The 18,257-nt window shown below is 34.4% G+C and overlaps 1 long non-coding RNA gene across 1 annotated transcript; it reads left to right on the top strand.

Moving 5' to 3' along the window:
- The first annotated feature begins 2,916 nt into the window (after positions 1 to 2,916).
- On the top strand, positions 2,917 to 6,863 carry LOC105442378. The gene is made up of 5 exons (XR_004066349.1): positions 2,917 to 3,211; positions 4,058 to 4,205; positions 4,912 to 5,213; positions 6,105 to 6,263; positions 6,698 to 6,863. It is a non-coding gene; the product is annotated as an uncharacterized LOC105442378 (long non-coding RNA).
- The last annotated feature ends 11,394 nt before the right edge of the window (positions 6,864 to 18,257 follow it).

The raw sequence follows: 18,257 nt of genomic DNA, 5'->3' as shown, positions 1-18,257 counted from the left end.
TCATGTGCCAAGAATTTATTGCTACGATACATCCAAGATGTCTACCAAAACTGTCAATTCGTTGCTGAAATATTATCAAGCCAAAAGAAGGAACATTAGAATTTCTATTTTAAATTGAAATAAATTATATAGGAGAAATAAATAGAGAATACAATCATGATTTGGAACTAGGGGAATAACATGGACATAATGCACTTGTTTACATGACCACATTATCTCTTATTCATTCTAGCTCCAATGTTTTCAGAATGTTTTCAAAACAATATCATGTTTGTCGATCATAGTTCTATGTATCTTGATGTCTCATGGTAATTTAATCAATCTAAGCAACAATTTCTGAATTTTAGCGACAATCGTTCGCCATTGCTGCTCTTTAATATTATTATGATGTGCAGTAACAAATTGAAATTTCAGAACTCATGATAATTTCATTTAACAGTTGATTCTATTGTTCGGATTATTTAGCAGAACGAGATAGAAATTTACATTGTCATGGCTAACGACTTTGCGTTCGCTGTTGTTCATCGTCTCTACAATGCTATTTGAACAATATTTGGTGACAAAAGACGGCATTTCTATGTAGCTTCATAAGCCATCAAATAACAAAAACATGGCAGATTAAAAGATCCTCAGTACTGGGTCTAATAATTTAGAGAAAACTTAATTTGAACCCGGCCATATTCTGTCTCTCTCTCTCTCTCTCTCGCTCTCGTTTGTCATTGCCTTCATTTTCCTCGCTTACTTTATTCTTACCACGGAATATGTAATGTTTATGCACGTGTATGCCTCAATCATTGAGAATATACTCACTAATATCGCTGAAATGATTCTTCTCCTACCACTTTTTCTTCATTTACTTCTTCTTAGTAGTTGTAGTAGTACTAGTAATAGCAGCAGTATCATAATAATCATTATTATTATCATTGTTATATTGATTATCATAGTAAATATCGTAATTATAATCATTATTATAGTAATTATGTGTTATTGTTATTATTCTTATAGTTATTTGTATGCTTCTTCTTCTTATCATTATTATCGTATACACAATACGTCATGTGCCAAGAATTTATTGCTACGATACATCCAAGATGTCTACCAAAACTGTCAATTCGTTGCTGAAATATTATCAAGCCAAAAGAAGGAACATTAGAATTTCTATTTTAAATTGAAATAAATTATATAGGAGAAATAAATAGAGAATACAATCATGATTTGGAACTAGGGGAATAACATGGACATAATGCACTTGTTTACATGACCACATTATCTCTTATTCATTCTAGCTCCAATGTTTTCAGAATGTTTTCAAAACAATATCATGTTTGTCGATCATAGTTCTATGTATCTTGATGTCTCATGGTAATTTAATCAATCTAAGCAACAATTTCTGAATTTTAGCGACAATCGTTCGCCATTGCTGCTCTTTAATATTATTATGATGTGCAGTAACAAATTGAAATTTCAGAACTCATGATAATTTCATTTAACAGTTGATTCTATTGTTCGGATTATTTAGCAGAACGAGATAGAAATTGACATTCTCATGGCTAACGACTTTGCGTTAGTAGTTGTTCATCGTCTCTACAATGTTATTTGAACAATATTTGGTGACAAAAGACGGCATTTCTATGTAGCTTCATAAGCCATCAAATAACAAAAACATGGCAGATTAAAAGATCCTCAGTACTGGGTCTAATAATTTAGAGAAAACTTAATTTGAACCCGGCCATATTCTGTCTCTCTCTCTCTCTCTATGTATCTTGATGTCTCATGGTAATTTAATCAATCTAAGCAACAATTTCTGAATTTTAGCGACAATCGTTCGCCATTGCTGCTCTTTAATACTATTATGACGTGCAGTAACAAACTGAAATTTCAGAACTCATGATAAATTCGTTTAACAGTTGATTCTACTTGGTTGATTCTATTGTTCGGATCATTTAGCAGAACGAGATAGAAATTTACATTGTCATGGCTAACGACTTTGCGTTCGCTGTTGTTCATCGTCTCTACAATGCTATTTGAACAATATTTGGTAACAAAAGACGGCATTTCTATGTAGCTTCATAAGCCATCAAATAACAAAAACATGGCAGATTAAAAGATCCTCAGTACTGGGTCTAATAATTTAGAGAAAACTTAATTTGAACCCGGCCATATTCTGTCTCTCTCTCTCTCTCTCTCGCTCTCGTTTGTCATTGCCTTCATTTTCCTCGCTTACTTTATTCTTACCACGGAATATGTAATGTTTATGCACGTGTATGCCTCAATCATTGAGAATATACTCACTAATATCGCTGAAATGATTCTTCTCCTACCACTTTTTCTTCATTTACTTCTTCTTAGTAGTAGTTGTAGTAGTACTAGTAATAGCAGCAGTATCATAATAATCATTATTATTATCATTGTTATATTGATTATCATAGTAAATATCGTAATTATAATCATTATTATAGTAATTATGTGTTATTGTTATTATTCTTATAGTTATTTGTATGCTTCTTCTTCTTATCATTATTATCGTATACACAATACGTCATGTGCCAAGAATTTATTGCTACGATACATCCAAGATGTCTACCAAAACTGTCAATTCGTTGCTGAAATATTATCAAGCCAAAAGAAGGAACATTAGAATTTCTATTTTAAATTGAAATAAATTATATAGGAGAAATAAATAGAGAATACAATCATGATTTGGAACTAGGGGAATAACATGGACATAATGCACTTGTTTACATGACCACATTGGCCCGAAATTCACAAAGCAAGGTTTGAGCTCAGACCAAGGTTTACGTACGTCATATGACGCGTTTTAGACCTTGGTTCAGACCTTGGTCTGAAATGCATTTCACAAAGCCGGTTTGTCCTCAGACCAAGGTTTATGTACGTCATATGACGCGTTTCAGGTTTGAGTTCAGACCTTGGTCTGAAATTACATTTCACAAAGCAAGGTTTGTCCTCAGACCAGGTTTATGTACGTCATCAGACCCGAAATTTACAGACTGCTCAGATAGGAGGTTTGTAATTTCTCAAACCTGGTTTGAGAGCTATCAACCAATCAGGATGCAGCACTGGGTGGAGATAATTTATGCTCGATTGATTTTATCCAAATAATTCACCGCCTAAACAATCTGCGATAGTATCTGGTCAGCCCGATTTTAGTGCAATTGAAATCTCTCAATCTCTCGATCCTTTCCTTAAAATCGTAAGTATAAAACCTGTACATGTAGTCGAATCCATACTCTTCACGTTACTGAGATTTCAATATGTGATATGCTTTATAACTTTCCATTTTCCATGAAATGTATACATATCCGACGGCCTCTCAATTCCAGAGTTCAGGGACTGAGTCCGAGGGAGCTCGAGTCCAACGCCCAAGGCGGCGGGGGAGCTCGCACCCTCTGACCCTGGGCTGGAGTATCTGAGTATGTCAGTATGACTGTCATGTTTAATTTCGTCTTGTTGTCAGCAATGCCATGACACATGCCTATTAGAATAGGCCTAGACCTACACTAGTTATTACAAATTCATGATAATGATAATAATACCAGGCTCTAGCCTAGTATAGGCCTGGCAATGATGTCCATCACTTGACTTGTTTCACTGACACTGGTACCTAAATAAATAGAAATTAAAATGGCATCATGATCAGCAATGCCAATGTTCCCCAAAATGAATCACACTGACAGGCATGGACCAAAAGCTTCAGTCTCTCTATTTCGCCGGTTGTTCACTGAGACTACGCCTGGCTCCACTAGACCTCCGATTATAGAATGTCAACAAATGTCAGTTTTAATATTATTTTTATTAAAGAAATGACCCATATCACTCAGACGGTTATTTCTGTCTATGACTATCTAGATCTAGTATGAGTCGTGACAAGCAAAGCTTAGTTTTATTAAATTTAGATCTGGTTCTGATTGTCTTAATTAACTGGCTTAGTCTCCAGAGCAAGGATCACCCACAAAGTCACAAGCACAAGTAATAACATTTCTTTAATTTAAAAACATTGTTTAAACATTTGTTTAATTTTATCTTCACTCTAATAAAGATGGTAGAAATGCAGCTGATTCAGCATAATGAGCTGGTGTACCTGAAGGAGGAGCTGGAGCAATATATAGCAGCACAACCGGGCAGAGGCCTCTGAGTCTGAGATTGGGAAAACCCGCTGGATGATGAGCCTTTTGTTTTAGATTGAGGTAGGCTACTTTGAATTCAAATTCTGTATTGGGAAAGTTGCTGAAAACATGGCCAAACTACTTGATGAATATTGTTAACATAGCTATACAAAAAAAGGGCTTCTGTTGTAAAATCCAACCCTAGACTAGTGTCGTTATTAAAATGCAGAAATATTTCAATTCATGTTGACCGCCTAAATTCACTGTTCGTTTGCCCCGCTTCGCTGGTCTGCCTACGACCGTGCAAGCCCCCAATGCAATACACATGTGCATTTACATAAATTTATTCAATTTCTAAGCATTTTCTGTCATATTCGATACATTGATAGATTAGTTATGATATTTATTCTTTTACATGGTACTGTAGGTGATGGGAGCATTAATGTTCATAATTTGTGTGTGGGGCATTTCCCAATACTGTTATTTGGCTTTAATACATGAGGAAATTATTCAGATTATGTGTTGGAAACAGGTTTGTGATTTCTTGTTTTGTGTAAAACTACTTAACTACTTAAACTTATTTTTCAAAAGGTGAAGCCGTGAAGGAGATTAGAAAAGGCATAGACAATTTTGTCTTTTACGTTAAATTGATTCACACCACATCTAGAAATCAGGATTTTTTTGTTTGTAAAGTGACAGTGACAGTTGGGGATGTAAAAATATAATAGCATAAACCAGCAAAAAAATGATTTATTTGAATGCTTGTTTTTTTAATTTTTTTAAAAAGGTAATTCGATCTAAAGGATGCACCGTGAGGAGGTGGCATGCCGTGTCATATTCATCTGTTTGCCGAATGGAGAGTAGTGAGTGAGGGATGTTTCCGAAGCTGTTGTCAGAAGAAAGGGACAAGTCATGAAGTTTCCTACAAGTTACAAGACAATAGTGACTACTATTCAGAAGCAGTTTTTCCAGTACTGCAGATTTCCAGGAGTTGCTGTTGATGGGACACATGTTTACATCAGGAGCCCTGGTGGGGCAAGAGCCAGGTACTACTTCAATAGGAAGAACAGGTACTCCATCGATGTTCAGGTGAGAATAAATGAATACATCATGACTGGATCCAGCACGGCTTTCCCTTTAGACCTTTTTTTTTGTACCTTGCAAAATTTTCACATTAGATATATACACTCTCCAGTCTTGTGTGTTGTACATCCATGCTAATTCATTGGTGACCAATGCAAGATTTCTAGTGGCCAAATGGATATTAAAGTAATATTCGCGTACAGGTACTCATTTCACTGCCTTTGTACACAGTTAAGAATATCCAATGGATAGTTAAACTTAAAAATCCTAACACTCGTTAATATCTTTTTAACGAAAGGGAAATTTGAAAAATCAAAACTTGTTCCATCCTTCTATTGGCAATATGGATATGACCTCTAGATTTCTGATATTTTGTTGATGGCCATGGCAATTGGGCCACTGTTTTTGCCATTGATCAATGAAAGAAAAAACAACAAAGAGAAGCATGTAAATTGATCAATGGCAATTACCACTATATATTTTAAACTATAGAAAAACAAACAGGTTCATTTCCAATAAAAAGATGCGAGAGTGGGTACCCCCTCCCCCCCCCCCCCCCCCCCCCACACACAAACAAAGCATTTGTTGTTTTAGGCTCGAAATGTTTTGTTAAAAGTGAGATTATTTTTGTTTACATTGTTACAAGATAAACAATGAAAACATGAGTTAAAAATGAAGAAATACTTCATCAGTCAATAAATATAGGGTAATTAGAATTTTCTTCCAATTTTTGTTGTATGAATAGATATTGAAAAGCAATTATCACATATTCAACTGCATTTGCATTAATTACCATAAATAACAAGTGAAATTTATACATTTCACGGCCTATCTGAAGTGTGAAATGAGTGAGTTTTCATAACTAATGAATGCCAACATGTTATTTCATATTGACAGGTTGTCTGTGATTATGCTGGGAAAATAACTAGTATCGTTGCAAGGTGGCCTGGACTGGTAGCAGCCACGATGCCAGGATCTTTTCTGAGTGTGCACTGAATTGACAGCTTGATGCTAGGGCATATGAATAACAGTTGATTCTTGGAGATAGACTATAGGGTAGGTACTGTAGATTATTTCTTTATATGAAAACATTTGTTTATTCTTTTTCTTAATCAATCTTGTTTCCTTTTTTGTATTTGGCCAACATGTGACATGTTAGGAATGTTCATTTGGTAATATAGTAACAACTCGCATTAAGTAATTAATTCAAACGAGCTCATGTGCTTTTAAATTTCAGTTCACAAATCACAATTAATGTTTTTGATATCTGGATGCAACTTGATTAGTTTGTTGTCAAGTGGAACCTCATAGTTTTTGTATTAGTGACACAGGATTGAATAATTCCTGATTATGTGTACAATACATTGTATCCTTTCTATAGTATTACCCCCCCCCCCCCCCCCCCACCCCCCTCCAAGTAAAAAAATGAACAAGTCGAAATTAAAAATATTGTTTATGATATTGTTTATTTTGTTCATTCAATTTTGCAGGTATCCATGCCTTCTCTGCCTCATCAGAAGCCATTTCTTCATTCAGAGGGTCGACCACAGATGTGCTTTAAAGGCCATCTGTACTAGTTCAGCCAAAGAGGATTAGACAACCCAGCAAGGTCACTGACGGGAGGCTATCTCATCAATTCAGTTCTCAATTAACATAAGAAAAAGAGGATCATGGGGGATTAACAGGCACAGATTGGGGAAGTTTTCTATATAGAGGGAGCAAGTAGCTAAAAGTAGTACAGTGGGGCTTTAACACTTCACACACAAAAAAGGGAGATGTGTGATTGAGCGCATATTTATTAAATGCAAGGATGAGGACGTTCCATGCCTCATCAATACTAAGAGTATTTCAAAATACGGCCCCTCCTTGGTGTTCCCACAATACTTCGTAGTTATGCAGCATTACATCAAGAACCTGGGTGTTGAATATTTTTGATGTTATGTTTAGTTGATAAGTATTTGTTGTCACTCTGACGGTATTTGTAATTAAGTGTTCTCTATAGATTAAATGCACCCGATTTAACTATAATTAGCATTGTACTGCTGAGTTGAGGGGTGGGTCAATATAAATTATTTGGTTGGCAGCTAGGGGAGAGTATTCGAACAAATATTATTTACTGTACTAAGCGAAGTCAGAATTAAAGAACTTTTATGTGCAAATTTGAATTTTCGTCACCCATTTTGTTGTATTTCTGATTTTCTTTTTGCTAATAGCGCTACAGTGAGACTTTTAATTGGCCTTCCAGAGCCTCTCTTAACCTCTAGTGGGCTATATTTCATATAAGCATGCTACAAAATTTACAAATGTGAACTGCATTGTTTGAACAAACGGTAGACTACTATTGTGTTGTATGCTCAATTATTTATGTAAAACATGAAAATACAAATACAATATTCTTGCTTTCATATATTTACAAAGATAACTGAAATAGATATGTGTCAGATTATCTCTCTCTCTCTCTCTTTCTCCCTTTTTTTTTGGGGGGGGTGCAGATGTGTGTGTTTGCAGTTTGCATGGTTTTGCATTATGTGTTTCATTGCAAAAAAGAAGAAGAAGAGAGAGAGAGAGAAAGTTGAATAGAGAGAGAGAGGGGACAAAGAAAAAAATTAATAGAGAGAGAAAGGGAGGGAGAGAGAGAGAGAGAGAGAGGGGAGAAAGAAAAAGAATTAATAGAGAGAGAAAAGGAGAGAGAGAGAACAAAAATGGGTATAGAAAGAGAGGAGGGACGGGGACAGAGAAAGAGACAGGGAGGGAGAGAGAGAAAGATGAATAGAGAAAGAGGGGAGAAAGAAAAAGAATAAATAGAGAAAGGGAGGGAGAGAGAACAAAAATGGGTAGAAAGAGAGAGGGACGGGGACAGAGAAAGAGACAGGGAGGGAGAGAGAAAGAAAAGATGGCCATAGAGGAATTTTTAAAAATTAATATTATATGGAAACAAATCATTTACCAGTTGCAATTTTGATGTGAAAAAAATAGCCAGTTGGGGAAACAAACGGGGAACTAGTTAAAATAATAATTGATTGACCATTCTAACAAAATAACTATATAGATGTATAGTAATTAACAATTGCAATCAAATGAATTAATATATTAATCACAATAAAAACTTAATTCATATTAAATCATTATTATTATTATTATTATTAGGTAATTTTATTGATAAGAATGTGTAACCCCCAAAACAATAAGACTCTTACAGTTAATTTAAAAGAGCCCTTGACAACCTTAGATGTATTTATCTAACGAAGGTTTTCAGGTGCCGATGTCAATTTGTTCTGGGTCAGATTGAGTGCTTCACCAGCACCACACAAATGTGAGTACGTGGGGCACTTTCTGCATCGGCGCGCCAGTTTGGTTCGATTAATTCATGAAAATACAATTCAAAAGTTTATTTCAGAGATGTTCTAACCATCATCTTTTCAAGATTGCTCATTAAGATGTCCGGATCGTACTAAGAATGCTTAGTTTAACAGTTTTTTCAATTCTTAACATTTAAACCCTAGCCCATAAAAATTATGTTAGAAACCCTATGGCTGAGACTAGTTTTACAAACCTTGTTCGGAGGTTTGGGAATTACAGACCAAGGTTTATACAAACCTTCCTTTGTGGAATGGGTTTGAAAATAAACCAGGTTTGAGCTCAGACCGAGGTTTGTACAAACCTTGGTCTGATCAAACCGGGTCTGTCCTCAGACCTCCGTTGTGAATTCGGGCCAATCTCTTATTCATTCTAGCTCCAATGTTTTCAGAATGTTTTCAAAACAATATCATGCTTGTCGATCATAGTTCTATGTATCTTGATGTCTCATGGTAATTTAATCAATCTAAGCAACAATTTCTGAATTTTAGCGACAATCGTTCGCCATTGCTGCTCTTTAATATTATTATGATGTGCAGTAACAAATTGAAATTTCAGAACTCATGATAATTTCATTTAACAGTTGATTCTATTGTTCGGATTATTTAGCAGAACGAGATAGAAATTTACATTGTCATGGCTAACGACTTTGCGTTCGCTGTTGTTCATCGTCTCTACAATGCTATTTGAACAATATTTGGTGACAAAAGACGGCATTTCTATGTAGCTTCATAAGCCATCAAATAACAAAAACATGGCAGATTAAAAGATCCTCAGTACTGGGTCTAATAATTTAGAGAAAACTTAATTTGAACCCGGCCATATTCTGTCTCTCTCTCTCTCTCTCTCGCTCTCGTTTGTCATTGCCTTCATTTTCCTCGCTTACTTTATTCTTACCACGGAATATGTAATGTTTATGCACGTGTATGCCTCAATCATTGAGAATATACTCACTAATATCGCTGAAATGATTCTTCTCCTACCACTTTTTCTTCATTTACTTCTTCTTAGTAGTTGTAGTAGTACTAGTAATAGCAGCAGTATCATAATAATCATTATTATTATCATTGTTATATTGATTATCATAGTAAATATCGTAATTATAATCATTATTATAGTAATTATGTGTTATTGTTATTATTCTTATAGTTATTTGTATGCTTCTTCTTCTTATCATTATTATCGTATACACAATATGTCATGTGCCAAGAATTTATTGCTACGATACATCCAAGATGTCTACCAAAACTGTCAATTCGTTGCTGAAATATTATCAAGCCAAAAGAAGGAACATTAGAATTTCTATTTTAAATTGAAATAAATTATATAGGAGAAATAAATAGAGAATACAATCATGATTTGGAACTAGGGGAATAACATGGACATAATGCACTTGTTTACATGACCACATTATCTCTTATTCATTCTAGCTCCAATGTTTTCAGAATGTTTTCAAAACAATATCATGTTTGTCGATCATAGTTCTATGTAGCTTGATGTCTCATGGTAATTTAATCAATCTAAGCAACAATTTCTGAATTTTAGCGACAATCGTTCGCCATTGCTGCTCTTTAATACTATTATGACGTGCAGTAACAAACTGAAATTTCAGAACTCATGATAAATTCGTTTAACAGTTGATTCTACTTGGTTGATTCTATTGTTCGGATCATTTAGCAGAACGAGATAGAAATTTACATTGTCATGGCTAACGACTTTGCGTTCGCTGTTGTTCATCGTCTCTACAATGCTATTTGAACAATATTTGGTGACAAAAGACGGCATTTCTATGTAGCTTCATAAGCCATCAAATAACAAAAACATGGCAGATTAAAAGATCCTCAGTACTGGGTCTAATAATTTAGAGAAAACTTAATTTGAACCCGGCCATATTCTGTCTCTCTCTCTCTCTCTCTCTCGCTCTCGTTTGTCATTGCCTTCATTTTCCTCGCTTACTTTATTCTTACCACGGAATATGTAATGTTTATGCACGTGTATGCCTCAATCATTGAGAATATACTCACTAATATCGCTGAAATGATTCTTCTCCTACCACTTTTTCTTCATTTACTTCTTCTTAGTAGTTGTAGTAGTACTAGTAATAGCAGCAGTATCATAATAATCATTATTATTATCATTGTTATATTGATTATCATAGTAAATATCGTAATTATAATCATTATTATAGTAATTATGTGTTATTGTTATTATTCTTATAGTTATTTGTATGCTTCTTCTTCTTATCATTATTATCGTATACACAATACGTCATGTGCCAAGAATTTATTGCTACGATACATCCAAGATGTCTACCAAAACTGTCAATTCGTTGCTGAAATATTATCAAGCCAAAAGAAGGAACATTAGAATTTCTATTTTAAATTGAAATAAATTATATAGGAGAAATAAATAGAGAATACAATCATGATTTGGAACTAGGGGAATAACATGGACATAATGCACTTGTTTACTTGACCACATTATCTCTTATTCATTCTAGCTCCAATGTTTTCAGAATGTTTTCAAAACAATATCATGTTTGTCGATCATAGTTCTATGTAGCTTGATGTCTCATGGTAATTTAATCAATCTAAGCAACAATTTCTGAATTTTAGCGACAATCGTTCGCCATTGCTGCTCTTTAATACTATTATGACGTGCAGTAACAAACTGAAATTTCAGAACTCATGATAAATTCGTTTAACAGTTGATTCTACTTGGTTGATTCTATTGTTCGGATCATTTAGCAGAACGAGATAGAAATTTACATTGTCATGGCTAACGACTTTGCGTTCGCTGTTGTTCATCGTCTCTACAATGCTATTTGAACAATATTTGGTGACAAAAGACGGCATTTCTATGTAGCTTCATAAGCCATCAAATAACAAAAACATGGCAGATTAAAAGATCCTCAGTACTGGGTCTAATAATTTAGAGAAAACTTAATTTGAACCCGGCCATATTCTGTCTCTCTCTCTCTCTCGCTCTCGTTTGTCAATGCCTTCATTTCCCCTCGCTTACTTCATCCTTACCACGGAATATGTAATATGTATGTGTATGCCTCAATCATTGAGAATATACTCACTAATATCGCTGAAATGATTCTTTTCCTATCCCTTCTTCTCCATTTACCTCTTTGTAGTAGTTGTAGTTGTAGTAGTAATAGCAGCAGTATCATAATACTCATTATTATTATCATTGTTATATTAATTCGTCCCTATTTTCACGAAGTAACGGTAGTGAGGAAAATCGTAACGCAAAGTGAATGCAATTTTTTTTTCACTACCGTCACTTCGTGAAAACAGCGACGAATTATTATAGTAAATGTCGTAATTATAATCATTAGTATAGTAATTATGTGTTATTGTTATTATTCTTATAGCTATTTGTATGCTTCTTCTTCTCATCATTATAATCGTATACACAATACGTCATGTGCCAAGAATGTATTGCTACGATACATCCAATATGTCTACCAAAACTGTCAATTCGTTGCTGAAATATATTATCAAGCCAAAAGAAGGAACATTAGAATTTCTATTTTAAATTGAAATAAATTATATAGGAGAAATAAATAGAGAATACAATCATGATTTGGAACTAGGGAATTAACATGGACATAATGCACTTGTTTACATCACCACATTATCTCTTATTCATTCTAGCTCCAATGTTTTCAAACTGTTTTCAAAACAATATCATGTTTGTCGATCATAGTTTTATGTAGCTTGATGTCTCATGGTAATTTAATCAATCTAAGCAACAATAAATATTTCTGAATTTTAGCGACAATCGTTCGCCATTGCTGCTCTTTAAAACTTCTATGACGTGCAGTAACAAATTGAAACTAGAAATTTAATTCGTCATGGGGACGAATGAGGTGGTCTGTCTTCACTTTTTATGAATGATTTGAGAATGGGAGAAATTATATAGACATATAAACAATGATGATCATGATGATATTGATCGCGAAAGACGGGAATGTAGAATCCAGTTTTGAGAAAAAGTCATGTCCCATTGAGAATACACGCAAAATGTGAAAAATTGACATGCCTCCTTTAATCGCAAAAATACGCCATAATGCTTTTGTCATAATGAAAAATCGTGACGACTGTACTCGTAAGAAATTGTCTCAGCTAGAACATATCCAAATTTGGAGGAAAATCGATCAATATTTACAGAGATACAATCAATTTTCTAAAAATATGCTGACGTCATAATAAGCAAATAGAAATTTTGAGTTCAGAGGCCATTATGATGATGTCATGCGTTCATTGAGGGTCAAATTTCATACTCTATCTAAATATGAAAATAAAATTAGGGGTCAAAGTGCATCTTAAAGAGCTACAATGGATTTTGTATAGGCATGTTTTTGCCCATATATGTTATGTATTACGCGCGAAACAAGCGCGCATGCGCGTGTGCGCGTTTTTTTTTGCGAAATGCTCAATATGCCGGCATTTCTATTTAGCGTCAAAAGCCACCAATTAACAAAAACATGGCAGATAAAAAGATACTCAGTACTGGGTCTAATAATTTAAAAAAACACTTAATTTGAACCCGGCCATATTCTCTCTCTCACTCGTTTGTCATAGCCTTCATTTTCCCTCGCTTACTTCATTCTTAACACGGAATATGTAATGTGTATGTGTAGGCCTCATTATGTTAATTAGGGTCAATGGTCAAATTGTCTCAATATATCTTCCATACATCCATAACGATCAAGGCTAAACAGTAAAAACTTGACATATGCATAGAACATAATGGGAGAAGCATTTTATATAAAAATATGAAATCGTGAAAATGCATTCTTCATTATGTAAATCATTAGCATACGTATCACCTAATTCGTCTAAGTGACGAATTAAAGTCTAGTTAGGTGATACGTAACGAAGTCTACGTATCACCTATTGATTTCGTCAAGATTGTTATTTATTTATTATTATTATTATTATTAGGTGATACGTACGTAGACGTATCACCTTTTGATTTCGTCAAGATTTTTATTATTTATTTATTTATTTATTTATTTATTATTATTCTTCCTCAAATTTGTTCGCAAGATATCTCAAGACTGAATGAAGCCATTGTCATGAATCTTTTAATGATGATAGATCTTAGTCTAACTTAGAACTGCGTGAATTTTCAAAGACTCAAAGTCATCGTGACGTCATCCAGGCGCCATTTTGTGAAAATAAACTAATGATCATATCTTCATAACGAATAGTAATTTCTCATTCATATTTATCACGATTTAGATCAATATCCGTCCGGTCAATTTCAGGTCAATAAATGTGCGTAAATGCGCGCGTGCGCGCTCGTCCGCGCGTTTACGCGCGCGCAAAAATTTAAAATGCTCTAAATCATCCCAAATTTTTTTTGCATACGTTTCAGGCCATATGGAGCATTTGATAAAAAAATTACGCACACGCGCATGCGCGCGCGTTTTCGCGCGTACTGGCATTTTGCAACATAGAATCGCCGATTTTTTTCTGTCATCATATTCGGTACATTTTTCCAAGCATTTTGATAAGTTGTTCACCTTTTATTAACGCAATGAGCGTCCGTCAAAGTTGACAGCACGCGCGGATTTGCGTTATCTTTATCCACAATACATGGGCAAAAACATGCCTATATAAAATTCATTGTAACTCTTTAGAATAGATAGAAACTCCTAATATTTTGTCATATTTGGATAGATTAGGAGTCGGAAATATGATTTCATGTCTCATTTTATCCTCAATTAACTCATGACGTCATCATAATGGCCTCCAAACTCAAAATTTCAATTTGCATATTATGACGTCAGCATATTTTTGGAAAATGGATTGTATCTCTGTAAATATTGATCAATTTTCTTTTTAATTTTGATATGTTCTAGCTGAGACAATTTTCTACAAATGTAGTATTCACAATTTTTATTTTTGACAAAAGTATCATGGTGTATTTTTGCGATTAAAGGAGGCATGTCAATTTTACGCATTTTGCGTGTATTCTCTATAGGACATGACTTTTTCTCAAAACTGGATTCTACACTCCTGTCTTTCGCGAGCAAAATCTCCGTTGTTTTAGCTTCGTTTTCGCTGAGCTTTGGATATGTTGTAGCTGAGACAATGAGCTATCAAAAGTGTGCCTTTTATTTTTCGATTAGATGCCGAGATCATGCTCATATTTCACTTGCAAAGTAGGATTTCTGAATTCCATTTCCCGTTTACGTGTAATCGCTATGGGAGATGTTTTGGTATATCGGTAACGCACTTGACTTCCAACCTCGAGATCCCTGGTTGGAGTCCGGGTGTCTCCAACACTTTTTTTTTCACTTTTTTTTTCCTTTTGACCTTCACTGTACCATCTCCTTTGATTATTTAAACACGTAGATTCGCAAATAATGTCATAAATAACCCTTTTTACTTTATTATTACCCTATTTTCACTTAATCCATTACTTTTTGCGTGTAATCCCTATGGGAGATGACTTTTTCTAAAATCTGGAGTCTACATTCCTGTCTTTTGCGAGCAATATCGCCGTTATTTCGGCTTGGATTTTGTTGATTTTTGAGTATGTTGTAGCTGAGACTATATGCTATCTAAATCAACCCTCATTTTTTCAATAAGATGTCATGATCGCGCTCATGATCATGATCAAGATCATCATGATCATCATTATCATAATGATGATAATCATTTATCAATTACATTTTCATTTCTTTGAATAAGATAAAATCGTCAAAAAGTGTTCTTCATGATGTAAATTAGAGTCAAATGTGTAACTGGTTACTGCACAGGGTCAAAGGTCATATATTGTTTCAATCTATCTTCCCTAGATCCACGATGATCAAGGAGACACAATTTAATCTTGACATATGAATAGTTCACAATGGGAGAAGCATATGAAAGGGAGAAGCATTTTACAAAATAATACATCGTGTAATGCATTATTCGTTATGTAAACCATTATCATACGTATCACCTAATTCGTCTAAGTGACGAATTAAAGTCTAGTTATTTATTATTATTCTTCCTCGAATTTGTTCGCAGGATATCTCAAGACTGAATAAAGCCATTGTCATGAAACTTTCAATGATAATAGATCTTAGTCTAACTTAGAACTGCGTGACTTTTCAAAGACTCAAAATTATCGTGACGTCATCCAGGCGCCATTTTGTGAAAATCAACTTATGATCATATATTCATAACGGAAAGTAATTTTTCATTCATATTTATCATGAATAAGATCAATATCCGTCCGGTTAATTTGAGGTCAAAAAACGTGCACAAATTTTCGCGTGCGCGTTCGTCCGCGCGTTTACGCGCGCGAAATTTTTTAAAATGCTCAAAATCATCCATAATTTTTTTTACATACGTTTCAGGCCATATGGAGCATTTGATAAAAAAATTACGCACGCGCGCATGCGCGCGCGTTTTCGCGCGTACTGGCATTTTGCAACATAGAATCGCCGATTTTTTTCTGACATCATATTTGGTACATTTTTCCAAGCATTTTGATAATTTGTTCACCTTTTATTAACGCAATGAGCGTCCGTCAAAGTTGACAGCACGCGCGGATTTGCGTTATCTTTATCCACAATACATGGGCAAAAACATGCCTATATAAAATTCTTTGTAACTCTTTAGAATAGATAGAAACTCCTAATATTTTTTCATATTTGGATAGATTATGAGTCAGAGATATGATTTCATGTCTCATTTGATCCTCAATTAACTCATGACGTCATCATAATGGCCTCCAATCTCAAAATTTCAATTTGCATATTATGACGTCAGCATATTTTTGGAAAATTGATTGTATCTCTGTAAATATCGATCAATTTTCTTACAAATTTTGGTATCATCTAGCTGAGACAATTTTCTACAAATGCAGTATTCACAATTTTTATTTTTGACAAAAGTATCATGGTGTATTTTTGCGATTAAAGGAGGCATGTCAATTTTTCGCATTTTGCGTGTATTGTCTAAGGGACATGACTTTTTCTCAAAACTGGATTCTACACTCCTGTCTTTCGCGAGCAAAATCTCCGTTGTTTTATCTTTGTTTTCGCTGAGCTTTGGATATGTTGTAGCTGAGACAATGAGCTATCAAAAGTGTGACCCTTATTTTTCGATTAGATGTCGGAATCATGCTCATATTTCACTTGCAAAGTAGGATTTCTGAATTCCATTTCCCGTTTACGTGTAATCGCTATGGGAGATGTTTTGGTATATAGGTAACGCACTTGACTTCCAACCTCGAGATCCCTGGTTCGAGTCCGGGTGTCTCCAACACTTTTTTTTTCTCACTTTTTTTTTCCTTTTGACCTTCACTGTACCATCTCCTTTGATTATTTAAACACGTAGATTCGCAAATAATGTCATAAATAACCCTTTTTACTTTATTATTACCCTATTTTCACTTAATCCATTACTTTTTGCGTGTAATCCCTACGGGAGATGACTTTTTCTAAAATCTGGAGTCTACATTCCTGTCTTTTGCGAGCAATATCGCCGTTATTTCGGCTTGGATTTTGTTGATTTTTTAGTATGTTGTAGCTGAGACTATATGCTATCTAAATCAACCATCATTTTTTCAATAAGATGTCATGATCGCGCTCATGATCATGATCATGATCATCATGATCATCATTATCATAATGATGATAATCATTTATCAATTACATTTTCATTTCTTTGAATAAGATAAAAATCGTCAAAAGGTGTTCTTCATGATGTAAATTAGAGTCAAATGTGTAACTGGTTACTGCACAGGTTCAAAGGTCATATATTGTTTCAATCTATCTTCCCTAGATCCATGATGATCAAGGAGACACAATTTAATCTTGACATATGAATAGATCATAATGGGAGAAGCATATGAATGGGAGAAGCATTTTACAAAATAATATATCGTGTAATGCATTATTCGTTATGTAGACGATTATCATACGTATCACCTAATTCGTCTAAGTGACGAATTAAAGTCTAGTTAGGTGATACGTACGTAGACGTATCACCTTTTGATTTCGTCAAGATTTTCTTTATTATTTTTATTATTCTGCCATGAATTTGTTCGCAGGATATCTCAAGAATGAATTAAGCCATAATCATGAAACTTGCCATGATGATAAATCTTAGTCTAACTTAGAACTGCGTGATTTTTCAAAGACTCAAGGTTATCGTGACGTCATCCAGGCGCCATTTTGTGAAAATCAACTTATGATCATATCGTCATAACGAAAAGTAATTTCTCATTCATATTTATCATGATGAAGATCAATATCCGTCCGGTCAATTTTAGGTCAATGAATGCGCGTAAAAATGCGCGTACGCCTAGATGTGCGCGTTTACGCGCGCTTAAATTTTTAAATTGCTCAAAATCGTCTTAATTTTTTTTTGCATACGTTTTAGGCCATTATAAGCATTTCATAAAAAATCGCGCAAAACACACATTTATGCGCGTTTTCGTTCGTCACGGCCGAACGAAAAATAATTACCCCTCAATTTTGACAGGATATTCCTCATATTTTTCTGAACAATTTGATACCATGTTCATCTCTTTATCACTATTAATAACGGAATGAGCGTCCGTTGAAGATAAATATCCGTGCGTGCTAGCTCATGTATTACATAGCATATATGGGCAAAAACATGCCTATAAAAAGTACATCGGGATGAATAAGGACTGCCATTTCTTTTTTTA

This window comes from Strongylocentrotus purpuratus, unplaced genomic scaffold (assembly GCF_000002235.5).
Source record: "Strongylocentrotus purpuratus isolate Spur 01 unplaced genomic scaffold, Spur_5.0 spur5_scaffold_4, whole genome shotgun sequence".
Taxonomy (NCBI): Eukaryota; Metazoa; Echinodermata; class Echinoidea; order Camarodonta; family Strongylocentrotidae; genus Strongylocentrotus; species Strongylocentrotus purpuratus.
The sequence above is the reverse complement of the archived record's forward strand: the minus strand, read 5'-3'. Positions and strand labels throughout refer to the sequence as shown.